This window comes from Dicentrarchus labrax, unplaced genomic scaffold, assembly GCF_905237075.1.
Source record: "Dicentrarchus labrax unplaced genomic scaffold, dlabrax2021, whole genome shotgun sequence".
NCBI lineage: Eukaryota > Metazoa > Chordata > Actinopteri > Moronidae > Dicentrarchus > Dicentrarchus labrax.
Window position 1 is genome coordinate 3,871,060 of NW_026136718.1, and position 14,071 is coordinate 3,885,130.

The window sequence follows — 14,071 nt, forward strand, 5'->3', positions numbered from 1 at the left end:
AGGTAGAGTGCTTGAGTAAATGTACGTTCCACCACTGCTGATAGCTAAGAAACAGGATTACTTTAACGCAATATAGAAAGAACCACACATGCTGATTATTAAAGCTGTTGCAGGCTGAAGATATGAGGTGTGAGGATCAAAAGATGAACGTCCTCAGAAGGTTACAATGATTTTGTAATGAAGGGGCCACTTCTTAGAAAATCTGATCATTCTTAGCTTGAACATTTCCACATTTTGCATGTTTCACAGCCACCTCCAGCCTGTCTAACGCAGCTGAAAGCCTTTTGAATCCTGAGGCTGCTGCTCCTTTCCATGTGGACATCCAGGGTTGCCAACATCTGAAGACGCCATATAAACAAATGAAACGACAGGGCCAGAGTCTATGGAAATGCAACAAAGTGGTATTTTTAGAGTGCGGTAAACAGATCAGACTGAAAAGAGCTGCCTCGCCACACAAACAGAAAGCAGACTTGGGCGGCTGCACTTGTGCTGCTACTCTGTCTACACGGCTGTTTGTCATGAATCAAATGCAGCATCCCTCATGACCGTCACACGTATGCAGATAGGATTTGGCAGCTCCTTATTAGGTCACTGACATAATCACAGTTTCTTAAAATGCTCTGTGGAGTCACTAAATGCAACGTCTGAGAAAATGTTTTTGCCAGGATGTTTAATATCTGTTACCTCAGTGTTTATTTGTCAGAGTTTGTTATAGTGCACTGTGGTTTTCAGACTTTTTCTCTGGGGCTCAGTACTTTCTAAATTACTTTTTTCATAAAGTAACAGCGTAGGAAGATCGAACAAAACCTGCTTTAGACATGAAGGTAAAGGTATTTATAAATGAAAATCACATGTGAAATTCATGTTTCTCCACATTTGAAATGGCCAAAAAGCCACATGAATTCAAAGTTCACATGTGGATCAATTCATCAATCAATCCTACGCTTTGATGCAGAAAATAAGGAAAGATTACAGTATACAGGAAACCTTCATACAACATCATTTAGCTGAATATAATCTGCTTTTAATCTGGTTTCAGATCCAGAATCAGTGTCAGAATAACACAGCGGCTGACTGAATCCTGTTGGTCTTACTAAAGTGGCCTCCCTCTGGTGTTTCAAACCCTTTGGGGTTCAACAAATATTATATGGGACAGGTCACAGGGAGAGTAAAGCAGTCACATAACAAAAAGAAAAGTATCTTTAACTGGACAACAAAGTCCTTTCTAACTTCCTGAATTCAACCCTCCACGATGAGAAGTCACACAGAGTGGCCCTGCAGCAGCTGGATTTTCCATGACAAGGTTTTCGAGGAGTGCTGAACATTCAATATGGTGGAGTACAGCGCCATCTAGTGGCTGGCACCATCACAGAGAGATCATTTCTGTAGCAGGACAATAATATGAGGCATTCACACACACATACTGGCCCATTTAACATGAACAGAACTCTGAGAGAGCACAGATAAATCACTAAAAGCAAATATTGCAGTGACAGTAAAATGGGACCTCAGCCACCTGCTATATCCTATTTAATTTAATACACATATGTATATATCATATGCATTGTAGTGCTACTGATCCAGATCGAGCTCTGATTTATCTATTTGAATGATGAGCACTTTGATGTTTCAACAGGCTTTAAGGTGAGTGTAAACTGACAACTGAGCCGGTGATTTACGCTCACAGTATACTTTTCCCATGTAAACACATTATTTAGAGCCACGGCCGGTTTAACCCACGAGAGGGCCAAAGAATAAAAGTGACCGGTGGGACCCCTTCATCCCCGGCAATATAGATAAAGACATTTGTATTCAGAAAGAGGACACAGGGCCCTTCAGGACTTTAGTGGTGTGTATTCACACACAAATATTGCAATTTATCAAATTCCCAGAAAACACCTGACAGTTAATAAAGGGCACTCTGGTCCCTGAGTTGATGATGGTTGAACCTTTGGTAACTGTGGCAACCACATGGAGGAAGGTGATGCAGGACCAGATTTTTCTTCCTTGAACTATACGCGCCAACATAAAACAACAACAATTGCCTCGGAGCAACATCAGCAACATTTAATGATCCAGTCTGAGCTGTAATTAATAATTATTTAATGATTAGTTTGCTATTGCTGTTTTGCACATTGGGCCACCGTAGAGGAACCCGTTTTGTTCACTGTATCACTGAATAAAATGTGTCATAACAACGTATGTGCAGAACAGTTCACTACTCAGTAACTGTGTAAACAGATTGAAGTTAGGAATGAGAATAAACTGATCTGATTCTGCCACTGTGTTGTTCTTTCAGAGTCACAGTTTAAAGCTGCTAGCAGCCCTGTGAGGCTGTAATGCTCATTACATCAACAACAAGCAGTCGAGTACATTTACTGTAGCACTGTACTTTCCTTTCCTTTATCCTTCCACTCAACAACATTTCAGAGGGAAATATTGCACTTTTTACTTACTTTTTACCTCTGTTCTGACAACTTTACTTGCTAGTTAGTTAAGTGTTGCATGTAAAACAAATAAAGAAGGTTTTGTTATAAATAAAACTACCCAACAGTTAATACAAGCAGGTGCAACGATTGGTAATAATAATTATATAATATATATAATATATAATAATTAATCATTCATTAATTAGTCCACTCACTGAAACCTAATGGCAACTTTAATTGTTTAAGTCGTTTCACTTCATTTAAAAACATTTCATGGTTTCAGCTTCTCAAATGTGAAGATTTGCTGCTTTTCCTTTTAATTGTTTTGATAATGTTTATTTTTTATAATCTTGAGATTTGGGGTGTGTATTCATTTCAGAATTTTAAAAAAATCCACCCGTTCATGTAGAAAATAATCTGCAGATGAATCCATAGAGAAAATGATAATTAATTGCAGTCCTATATGAAATTAGCTCTTACAACAATAAATACAGCTTTTCCCTGATTGCATGAGTCATAATAACATAATGATGTATATATAACTGAATAAAAGTCACAGGAGACACTTTATGTATTTTTACTAAGTGGTATCTCAGTGCTCTGAGCTCAACTGCTGATGTCAATGCTAACATTACAACCAGCATCCTAACAATAAAGTTAGCATGTTTACAAGACATTCACAGCATGTAGTATTTTAGCATGCCAGAGTTAGCATGTTAACATGAGGAGATCATGAATAGCTGTTATTATATTACCTGGTAATCCATTCAAGTTGTGGTAAATGTTTCACTATAAGTGTTCAACTGGAACGCTGCTGATTACGGGCCAGAAACATTGTGGGTTGGTAACCTGACCGAGCTGCAACATTTATCTGAAAATTGTTCTTAAAGGTCCAGTGTGTCATATTTATGAGGGTCTATTGTCAGAAATGGAATATAATATCCATAGGTATTTATTAGTGTATAATTCACCTTAAAATAAAAAAAGTTGTGTTTCTGTTCTTATCTACAGAGGGAGCAGGTCGTCTTCTACAGAGCCCGCCATGTTGAACCACCATGTTTCTACAGTAGCCCAGAATGGACAAACCCAACACTGGCTGTATATTTGGCCTTTTGTGTTTTCTGTGAGTTTCGCTGCCACCGTAATTTCTCCTACACACTTGGAAAGCTGAGCTGTATTCAAATGGTTGCAATCTGCAACTTCACCACTAGAGGCCACTGAACACTACAAACTGGACCATTAAGGCGCGCACGTGTCTGTGTGTGTGTGTGTGTGGGCCTGCGTCTGTGCATGTCAGTGTACCACAGTTGTGCGTTTGTTTTCTTCACTTACAGAACTGATGAAGCCCTCCCCTCCTTTCTCCTCCCCTTCTCCATCAGTGGCGGGGCCAGGAGTTTAAAGACTCTTTCCATGCATGACAGGAGACTTCCTGGCCTTTTCTCCAACATCTGTCTCATCTCTGGTCTCCAGATCGCACAGATTTGATGATCATGAAGATCATGCTGTCACCCACGTTTGCAACTTTTGCTTCAGAGCCTCTTGTCCTCCTGCTGCTGGATGACGTGGCTCTACAACTGCTGCTCAGCCTGCATCATGGGCTCCTTCTTCTGAGCTGGCTGCTGGGAGGCCAGACTCTTCTCCAGAGCCTTCAGGGCCACCCAGTTGACTTCTAAAAAGCTTCCTCATTTAAGGAGAACCTCCTCTTCCGCAGCTCCTTATTAGGTTCAAGACTCTGGCTCTCTGAAGCCTGAGTACTCAGAGCATTTGCATCAGAGCTTGCTGAAGTATCTCCTTTTCCAGTTCACAGACATTAAGCTTTAAATCCTGTGATCCTGTGTTCTTACGGCAGCAGCAGCTTTTTCCAAGAAGCAGGTTTACTGACTTATCTGGAAAATATGCTCAGTAAAACCCGGAAGCTCTGCAGATCTGGACACTGGGACTGGTGTAAAAAAAATGTAAATATATATATATATATTTTTAAAAAGGGTTCCAGGTTTTAATCTGCAGAAGTTATTGAAATGACTCGGCTAACCTTCTTCTTGGAAAGTTTCCCGAGCTCCCTCAAGCATCCTGCAGCTACAGTGAAATAGTGTCTTAACGGATGATGGGTCAGATGAAGGACAGATGAAGTGGACAGTGATAGTGATAGTCGGCTACTGTGGCTCCATGAGGGATAAGAAAAGGACGGTTGCTCTTGAGGGTTTGTTAGTTAAAGCTCACCTAAACTGGCAAGAAAAAAAATCTGGTTAGGGGGATGGATACTTCTGTTTGCTTATCATTACCAACCACTGAGAGGCCTTTAAGCAAGGCTAAAGCATCTCCAGCTGCTTCAGATACAGGCTTTAGTTAAAGTAGGCAGCACCCAGGTGTTACTTTCACAGTGTGAATGGCAGAGCTTTGCCACAAAAGAGCATTTGTGCTCAGTGAGCCAATGCTTGATAAATACCGGTTAGAAATGAGCTGACAGCAGTGCAAATGTGTCTCTTCTGAGAGATGAGGCTGCTTTACAGAAGAGATAATAAAGAAAGGAACAGAAAAACAAATCGAGACCACCCCTGAAGAGGAAGGTGGTGGTGGTTGCAAGTAATCCACTAGGGGGCAGAGTTTAGCAGCAAAGTTTTGGACTCCTTTATTCATGCATTCATTCATACACTGATGGCATGCAAGGGGCCAACTGCTCATCAGATCTCATTCACACACTCATTAGTGGACAGTCCACTCTACCTCCTGATCCACATACTGCAGTAAAGCTTGTTTTTAACTCATACAGTACATTCATGTTAAATCAGACTCCTCTCTGATAAGCTTAACACACAAGTTGTTTCCGCAGATGATCCTTTTATGTGAAAAACAGCAACATGAATAAAGCCACAGACAAACAAAAGTGATATCAAGGTAAAGTTTTGCTTTGTCCCTTATTTAATTATCTAGAGGATTTTATGATGTTGCATGCAATATACTGATATTGATGATAGTGAAATACTAATATTGTGTTAATAGCATTCATATGATAAAAAAAGTAATGTTGTGTAAATCTGTGTTTTTCAAACTGGGGTCCGGGGACCAAAAAGGGCCCTTGCTGGTCCCCAGCAAAAGGAGAAATTAGGGATGGGACAATATACGATATTATTATGTATCATGTATAGTAAAAATTAAAAAAACATCCATTTATCTTGGTGAATTTGCATTATGTGATAATCTTGAATCAGGATAATCGTCAATATCCTCACAACCTGACTTGAAAAAGCTGTCCAGCATTCAAACTTACATTGATCTCCTGATTTATTTTGAACAAGAGGACAAGGGGGAGGCTGCATCTTTCCAGTCACTCCAAAATCACCATGGCTAAAGGCTCAGCTTGCCTGTTGTAATAGATAACAGGAATAGAGTATTTTAACTTTTACCACATTTCAGGAAGTTGGAACCACAACAGAAGGAATAGGGTTGTCAGTTTTGATTATAACTTGTGGCTTTTATGGTTTGAATATTGATGGACTTTAAGACTTTATAATGTTAACACCCCCGGTCCGCCATCTAATGTGCATCTATTGTGGGGGTTCTTGTTATGAAACAGTTTGGGAAACCCTGGTGTAAATAATGAAATGCCTCTGAAATCAGTCACTTTGTGGTTCACACTCCAACACAGTAGGTGGCAGTAATTCATCTGGCAAAAAAAGAGACAAAACACACAATAAAAGTTAAAGATTAATTGCTTTTTCCCCAAAAAAATGTTCTATAGATATCACAATAATATTGATATTTTTAATTATATTCCTATTTCCATGATACAAAATCCTGATGACACATATTGTTCAGGTCAAAAACCCCAGTCAGACGCAGTTCACTGTACAAAGCACCAGGGAACTTAATCCCACAGTCTGTTGTTGTATGGACACATATAGTATGAAGTTCCAAGGAGACATCTTTCAGGCAGTTTACTGAACATAAACTAATCGAAATATTTCCTCGGCTCAGTTTCTATGCTAATCTTGATTTGATCTGAAATGGCGTGCGAATAAAGCTAGATGAGACTGTTCGTGTGTCATCGTGTGAGAAATTTATACCGTTCATCAGGGCAAATAAATCAGAAACAGCTCAATCTTTAGGAAAAGTTTTCTTCAGTTGTTTCTCATGGCCTTATTTGGATTTTCAGGGAAACTTCTCGTTCGTCTGTCTGGTCTTAAATGTCGAGTTTTGGGGTAAAAAAGGGAAAATCTGCCATACTGTGAGGCGCTTTGTGGCCTTGAGAGCAGCTTTACCCTCGTCAAACCAGTCACAGCCGGAGCACCAAACAGAAGATTAATGTTTTGCACATGGATGATTGGCAGCTATTTATTTGAAAACCAATTCCAATGTGCTCTTTGGGTGCACGACTTTGAGGTCCTGGGATATTTTGGAAATCTGTCTGTGTTTAATTAGGCACTTAATATAAACACTGTCGATGACATGGTGAAGCTTCATACTCAGTCCCTCAGGAGGGAGACTTCTTATGAAAGGACCACAAACTGATGCAAGGTCACCAGTGAAAATACAGAATTAAAATCTTCTTTTTACACTGGACATTACAGGATTGTGGAGCTTAATGAACTAAAATTTGCCCATAAAATCAAGGGTGCCTTCTTTTACTTTCATGTTTGTACTGCTGATTGTGCATGTGCATCAATGTGGCAGCAGGGGGCGCTGTGCTACTACTTAATATCAGTTTGTGTGCCATAACATGACTTCCAAGGTTGGAGACCAGTGGCAACTCAAACACTCAGTGAAGATAATGATGGTGGTGTTTGGAAACTAGAAATAAAGCCAGTATGTATTTATTTAGTTATATATATATTTAACTGAATATTTTAAGGTCAGTAAACCTGTCACAGCCACTAGACTGAAGGGAAAGCATGCATTAAACTGTGTGCATGCATACAATCTACTGCAAGTTGTTAGTTATGTGTGCTTTAACCAAGGTATCTGTAACCCATAAATCAGTGTCTGAGCTAAAACAAAGTTCACCATCCTATTCCTATGTGAGTAGAAAGGACAATATAGGCTTCATCAACATGTCTTTTGATACAAATGTCCACAAATATGTTCAACCTGACAACAATAAAAGCATCAAAATAAAAGTCTGTGCATCGTGGGGAATATTCATAAACCTTTACTGCACAGATCCTGTATTCACTCTCTTCGTCCCACCTGATGAACAGCCAGTCGTCATCAGTCTTTAGGTGGTGAAACTCAACTCATTTGTTGTATCTGGAGTCCCAAAAGCATCTATAAGAAACTTAAAATGCTCCGTCACATCATCAATAGAGTGTCAGATTCTCTGTTCATAATAGAAAATAACAGGATTGTATTGTTCACCATGCATAAGTTGTAATAATACAACCCGTTCCACAAACTGAGGAAACTGTCACTGTTGAAATAAATTACATATGAAATCCAGATGTTCTGTCACACAGCTGGTAAAGCATGAACATAGAATTATCTTTGGCAAAAACAAATTGTGGAACTTAGTAACTTAGTACATTTAGTCAAGTACTGTACTTAACTACAATTTTGAGGTACTTGTACTTGTACTTTTTACTTAGTTTTTAATATAAATTATATATATGTATAAAAAATTATATATTTTATACATATTACATTCATAACTTTACTTTCTTTGCAGATTCATATCTGAAAATATAGTCAACAAATAAATTAGAATCTATTATTCTAAGACTTTATTGATCCACAGGGGGAATTCACAAGATACCCATCAATATATAAAGTCAGTAAAATGAGCTCTAACATCACCAACTGCAACAATAAAGTATTAATTCATCAATAATTATAACAATGTGGATTATTCTGATATGGGACATTCTGCATGATGAGTCAGCATATATTTCGATGTTAACAGTTTTGTACTTAAGTAAAATGTTGAATGTGTAACTTTTAACAGTATTTCTACTTCTACTTGACCAATTAATGTCCTTAGTAAAATTGAGCTCAACAAATTACTTTTCGTAGTCACAAGGGGCTGCGTCTTTTCCTTTTCTTTCTTTTTTCCTTTTCCAGGAAAATACCTCTAGAACAATGTGTTGATCTTCATCATTTCTGATATACACATATTGTGGATGGTTTCAATATAGATTAGATAGTGCTGCTTTTTCTTGGTCCACTATTGCCTTTTGCAGACCTAAGAAACATTGAGGATGTTTGGTACCATTGGACTCAGAACAACTTTAATTTCAATAATATGTGGTTTGACCCAGTGTAAATCTGATATTTAACATTAAAATATCAAATATCAAATTAATGTTAAACTTATTTTTGTGCTGTTGGTTTTTGCTTTTTAAAAGAAAATCAGCTTTGTCTACCAGTTAAAGTTTGATGTGGAGTCAAACATTTGGATTTAGTCATGTGTAGATTCTGTGTTTCCACCTCTAACAAAACATATTCTGTGAGGATTTTCCTTAACATACTAAATATAGTCAGGATGAGTTTAAAGATCTCAGTAGTACTTCTTCAAGCTCTGGTAAAAACTCAGCCATCATGCACTTCCACATACTGACCACTGGGGGGCAGGGGTGTGTCGTCTATTAAGAGAACAATTACTACAATATACAGAAGCCTTCAGATTTCTCTCAGCAGGAATTTCTCTTAATTAATTTATAGCTAACAAAATCACTAATATTCCCAGAATGTTTACATAGGCTATGAAGACTTTTACATTTTAGGTCAGAAATGTTTAATGTTATCTCCGGATGTGGTTGGTTTTCATTGAGGTCTCAGTGGTGACAGATGGAGGGATTTGTGCTGCAGATATGAACGGATTTATCCTGTTAATAACAATTCCTAACAATGACTGATTAATAGAATAAAGTCTATTTAACGTTGCACAAGTATTTTACCCACTGGGAGTCCACAGCTGCAGCCCTGGCCATGCATCCACCTGTCTGTGGGCTGCTGGTGCAGATGCCTGCAGGCCGGGTTTTCCATCCACACAGGCCGACAGGGGCTGCGGAGGGCGGCCGACCCTCGGTGTTGTCAGCAGGGGTCACTGGTCAGTCACGGCCGGCACAGAGGACGCACCGCCGCCTGGACCCCGCAGGTGACAGTCCGCTCTGCATTTGCTTCCCTATGAGACAACACATGCTAATCACAGAACAAAGAACCAATGAAAACACACAAGTGAGAAATGAACTCCTCTCAGAGATTATCACCGTTTTAACAGTTTGCTGTTTTTTCTGTTTTCTCTTCTGTTGTAAGTTAAATGAAAACTCTGAAAGAGTTGTTCTCTGAAAATGTGTCAGTCAGGTCAGATCCAAAGATAAAGATGAGATAAAGGAGCTGATTGTACTCTCTGATTAAATGGCCTTTGCTATTTCTCATTAATTTAAAACTAAATTTCCAAACAGGATGTTAGGTTAAAAAGAAAAGTTTGAACTCTCCATAATATGCACAGTGAAGCCCTCACAGCTTCAGACAATGAGACTCCAACCATCTTCAGCTCGGCTCCAATCTGCAAATAAAGAGATTTAGGAAATATTTTCGTTTTGGATACATTTATGGAATTTGAGGAATATTCAGGTTTATTTGTTTAACTTGCTTACACTGTGTTGAATGCACAGAAAAACATTATACTATTTTATCATCATCAATTATAATAGACTATAAATCCTGGCTGACAGCAGCTGTATGAGCCTGAATTCAAAAGCAGAAATTAAAGCCCTTTATTCCGCTCGCAGGGCTGCTTCACACCATTTAAAGGATTTCATTTACACACTCAGTGCTCCACTAAGAGCACATGAGCCTCTAAAACATTTTACACACAATAATGTAAATTTAAAACAAATATGAAGACATGTTTCTCAACAAATGCTGTTAGGAATTAACAGAATATGTGTAAAAATACATTTATCTTAAAAAAATATGAGCAGTAAACGTCCTCCTGATGAAAAATCATCTTCAAAACAATCAGACAAAACAGATTTTAGGACTTTTAATTCTGACATTTTATGCGAATTTTCTCAGTTTGATAATAAACTGATAACAGACTTCGATTATAGAATATTAATTTATATTCTCTGCCCGCCTAAAACGAGGGATTCACTCCTTCCATCTTTGTGATGTTTTCAATCGATTATTTCCATCAGGCTGAAAACACACTCGTGTTATTTTTATCCCTTTGCAATCCACACAACGAAGCATAACTTTCTGGGGGTCGTGGGGGCATTTTGATGGCTCTGTTAACACCCGTTCAGTGTGAATGACATTTGGAGGTCTCGGTCTTAAAAATCCCACCTCAGTCTGAGCAGCCGCTCGCACCCAGGGGACCTTTTCTCACCCATCCCGACCAAATGATCTTCATTTAACCTTTAATTAGTTTCCACACACCGCCCACCGGCGCTGTCGGGGAGCAGGAGGCAGGCATCCACACTCTTTCATGTCCGTGTGTTTATTCAGAGGCTCAGCCGCAGCTGATAGAGAGTTTCTCACACACGGCAGCTGATGAGTAGTCGCTCATTTTGCGTTCTTAATCGCTGATACCTTCGCTCTAATTGGAGGTTTACGCATCCAAAAATATCTTAAAATCGGCTAATATAAGTGTGAACTGTTCATTTAGGAGAAGGCCTGTCATTTCCGGGCCTAATGGGCTAATTAACACAGAATATACTTGTGGATGGCGGTTTTGGTACATTTCGGGAGCTCTATTGTGGATCATTTCCACTTTTACGCAGAGTTTTGATATTTCGGAGATGAAGAGGAGGGTGAGCCAATTTGCTCAGAAGCTTTAAGGCTCGTTTCCCCACAATAACCCCACTTTCTCTTTTTCAAAATAGAATAATAAGAAGTTATTTTATGGTTCGCAATATGATAAATTAATGAAAAAATATAAATGTCTCGCAATTTGGGTCATTAAGTGAATTTTTCAACATTTTGGGCACACCCTTAACAGCATTTTAATAACTCCATGTCTGAGCTGAGGAGAGAGGGAAGGAGGGAGAGGGGGAGGGGGAGGGGGGTAGTAACTTTTGTCGCCAAGCAGCTTTTCCACAGGTTCATTTCGTCCTCCAATTGGATGATGGAGCACACATTCGGGGAGGAGCAGCCTGAGTAGCCAAAAGGGAGGAAAAAATGTGACGGGTAAAAAAAAAAACTTCTTTAGGCTCATGCTCCTCCAGCCTTCCTTTTAGCCTTCTCAGTCTCCCAAATGTTCACTGCAGCAGCGTGCGCTCTCTCCGGTTCACCGTGGCGAGCTGTGGCTTAGAAGAAGGACTTCCAGGCGACACAGAAAGAAGAGGAAACAGCAACAGAATCGGAGCACACGCCGCAGTTGGGAGAGTTTCTGGGGGGAAGCAGTTTGGGGAGTTTTTACGCATTGCGCAGGATGCAGGCGCGCTACTCCGTCTCCAGCCCCAACTCTTTGGGAGTTGTACCGTACATCAGCAGTGACCAGAGCTACTACCGGGCCGGTGGTGGATACACCGGGATGCCTGCGCCCATGAGCATGTACTCTCATGCGGCCCACGACCAGTACCCGGCTACTATGGCCAGGGCGTACGGACCGTACACCCCTCAGCACCAGCCGAAGGACATGGTCAAACCTCCCTTACAGCTACATCGCTCTCATCACCATGGCCATCCAGAATTCACCGGAGAAAAAGATCACCCTGAACGGGATTTATCAGTTTATCATGGAGAGGTTCCCCTTCTACCGGGACAACAAGCAGGGCTGGCAGAACAGCATCAGGCACAATCTGTCTCTCAACGAGTGCTTTGTTAAAGTGCCCCGGGACGATAAGAAGCCCGGTAAGGGCAGCTACTGGACTCTGGACCCAGATTCCTACAACATGTTTGAAAACGGCAGCTTCCTACGGCGCCGGAGGAGGTTCAAAAAGAAGGACGTGCAGAGGGACAAGGATGATCGGGACAGGCAGGGCAAGGACCCCTCTGAACGCACCCCGGGCAGGGATCAGGACCCGCCGGTGCAGGGCTCTCAGCCGGTGCGGATCCAGGATATAAAGACGGAGAATGGGACCGCAACGCCGCCGCAGGCCGCGTCCCCGGCCCTGAGCGCCGTACCTAAGATCGAGAGCCCCGACAGCAGCAGCAGCATGTCAACAGGCAGCCCACACAGCGTGCCCTCCACCCGGTCACTCAGCATGGATGGACCCGAGCACCACCACCACGGCCAGGCCCCGGCGCAGGGCTTCAGCGTGGATAACATCATGACCACCCTGCGGGGGTCTCCGCAGGCCGAGCTGTCCCCGCCACTCATCGCCTCCTCTCGGACAGGTATCACCCCTTCACTGTCGCTCAACTACTCCCCCAACCAGACACCCGCGTACAGCTCACCGACCTGCAACCAGAACGTCATCTCCACGAACTCCAACGCGACCTATCACTGCAACATGCAAGCCATGAGCCTGTACGCGGGGGACAGATCATCCGGGGGCCACCTGGCGCCGTCCACCACGGTGGAGGAGGCTCTGCCCGACTATTGCATCACCACGACCACCGCGTCCCCGCTCGGACACGGCAACCTGAGCCAGGCGGGCCAGGACGGCCACCACGCGCACCAGGGACGGATCGCGTCCTGGTACGGGGACCTGAGCCACTTGAGCCCGGGTTACCCGGCGCAGCAGCAGAACTTCCACTCTGTGCGGGAGATGTTCGAGTCCCAGCGGATCGGGCTGAACGGCTCCCCGGTCAACGGGAATAATAGCTGTCAGATGGCTTTCCCATCCGGCCAGTCCATCTACCGCACCTCAGGAGCTTTTGTTTATGACTGCAGCAAGTTCTGAAAGCCAAAGTGTGCCATTTAAATTAATAACTCTAATATATGTTTTCTATATTTTTTTGTACTTTTGGTCTTTTATTCACACTCCGAATGGACATGAGAGATTCAGAGACTTTTTTTTTTGTCGAGGCGTGTGTAACACCAAAAACACGTAAGTTTCCTTCCCTCTCACTTTGAGAATTGTTTATAAAGATGGCTCAAGTACCAGCTTTTATGAGTGTAGACTGTAAATTATAGCCTAATATAGTAATTTATTTTTTAGGAAAAGGGAGTGGATGGATTATCGAGGACCAAACACTTAAAAGTTTTTCCAGTTTTCTTATTGCTGCCTTTATTTGTCCCATTTCTTGTATAGAAATAGAGGGGGGACTTTGTAGTCTATACTGATTATTTTATTCATTTTGTCTTATTTGTTAAAAACTATTTTGAAGGCATTACATTTTGTTTGTTTAATAAAGTGCCGTCTATTTGATTTTAACTTGAGTGATTTATTAGCGGTGGTAATGCTAATGGGTGAGAGCATTTTTTAAATCAAGAGCTAGAGGAGCAGGTTGAGGTCAAACTGTGTTTGGGGTGTAAAATATTTTATTTCAATTTGCTAAATGCTCTAAAATGGTGGCCACTAAAAAATAGGATTTAAAAAAAAAAAAAAAAGAAAATATCCAGGGAGTGTGTAGATTTGTTGTGCGTTTCAGTGAAGCCACATTAATTTGGATTTTCTCACATATGAAAGAAGAAAAATAGGCCCAATGAAACAGATTATCTGTTTGATTAAAGGGATATTTTATTAAAAGTCAGCAGGAGGTCTGCGGCCCTGCTTTGCGCTGCAGAGGCCACACTCAGCTGCACAGCCGAGGCTGCC

At 41.2% G+C, this 14,071-nt stretch overlaps 1 pseudogene; it reads left to right on the top strand.

The window, feature by feature from the left end:
* The first annotated feature begins 11,474 nt into the window (after nt 1-11,474).
* LOC127350856 (forkhead box C1-A-like) lies at nt 11,475-13,687 on the top strand (annotated as a pseudogene).
* The last annotated feature ends 384 nt before the right edge of the window (nt 13,688-14,071 follow it).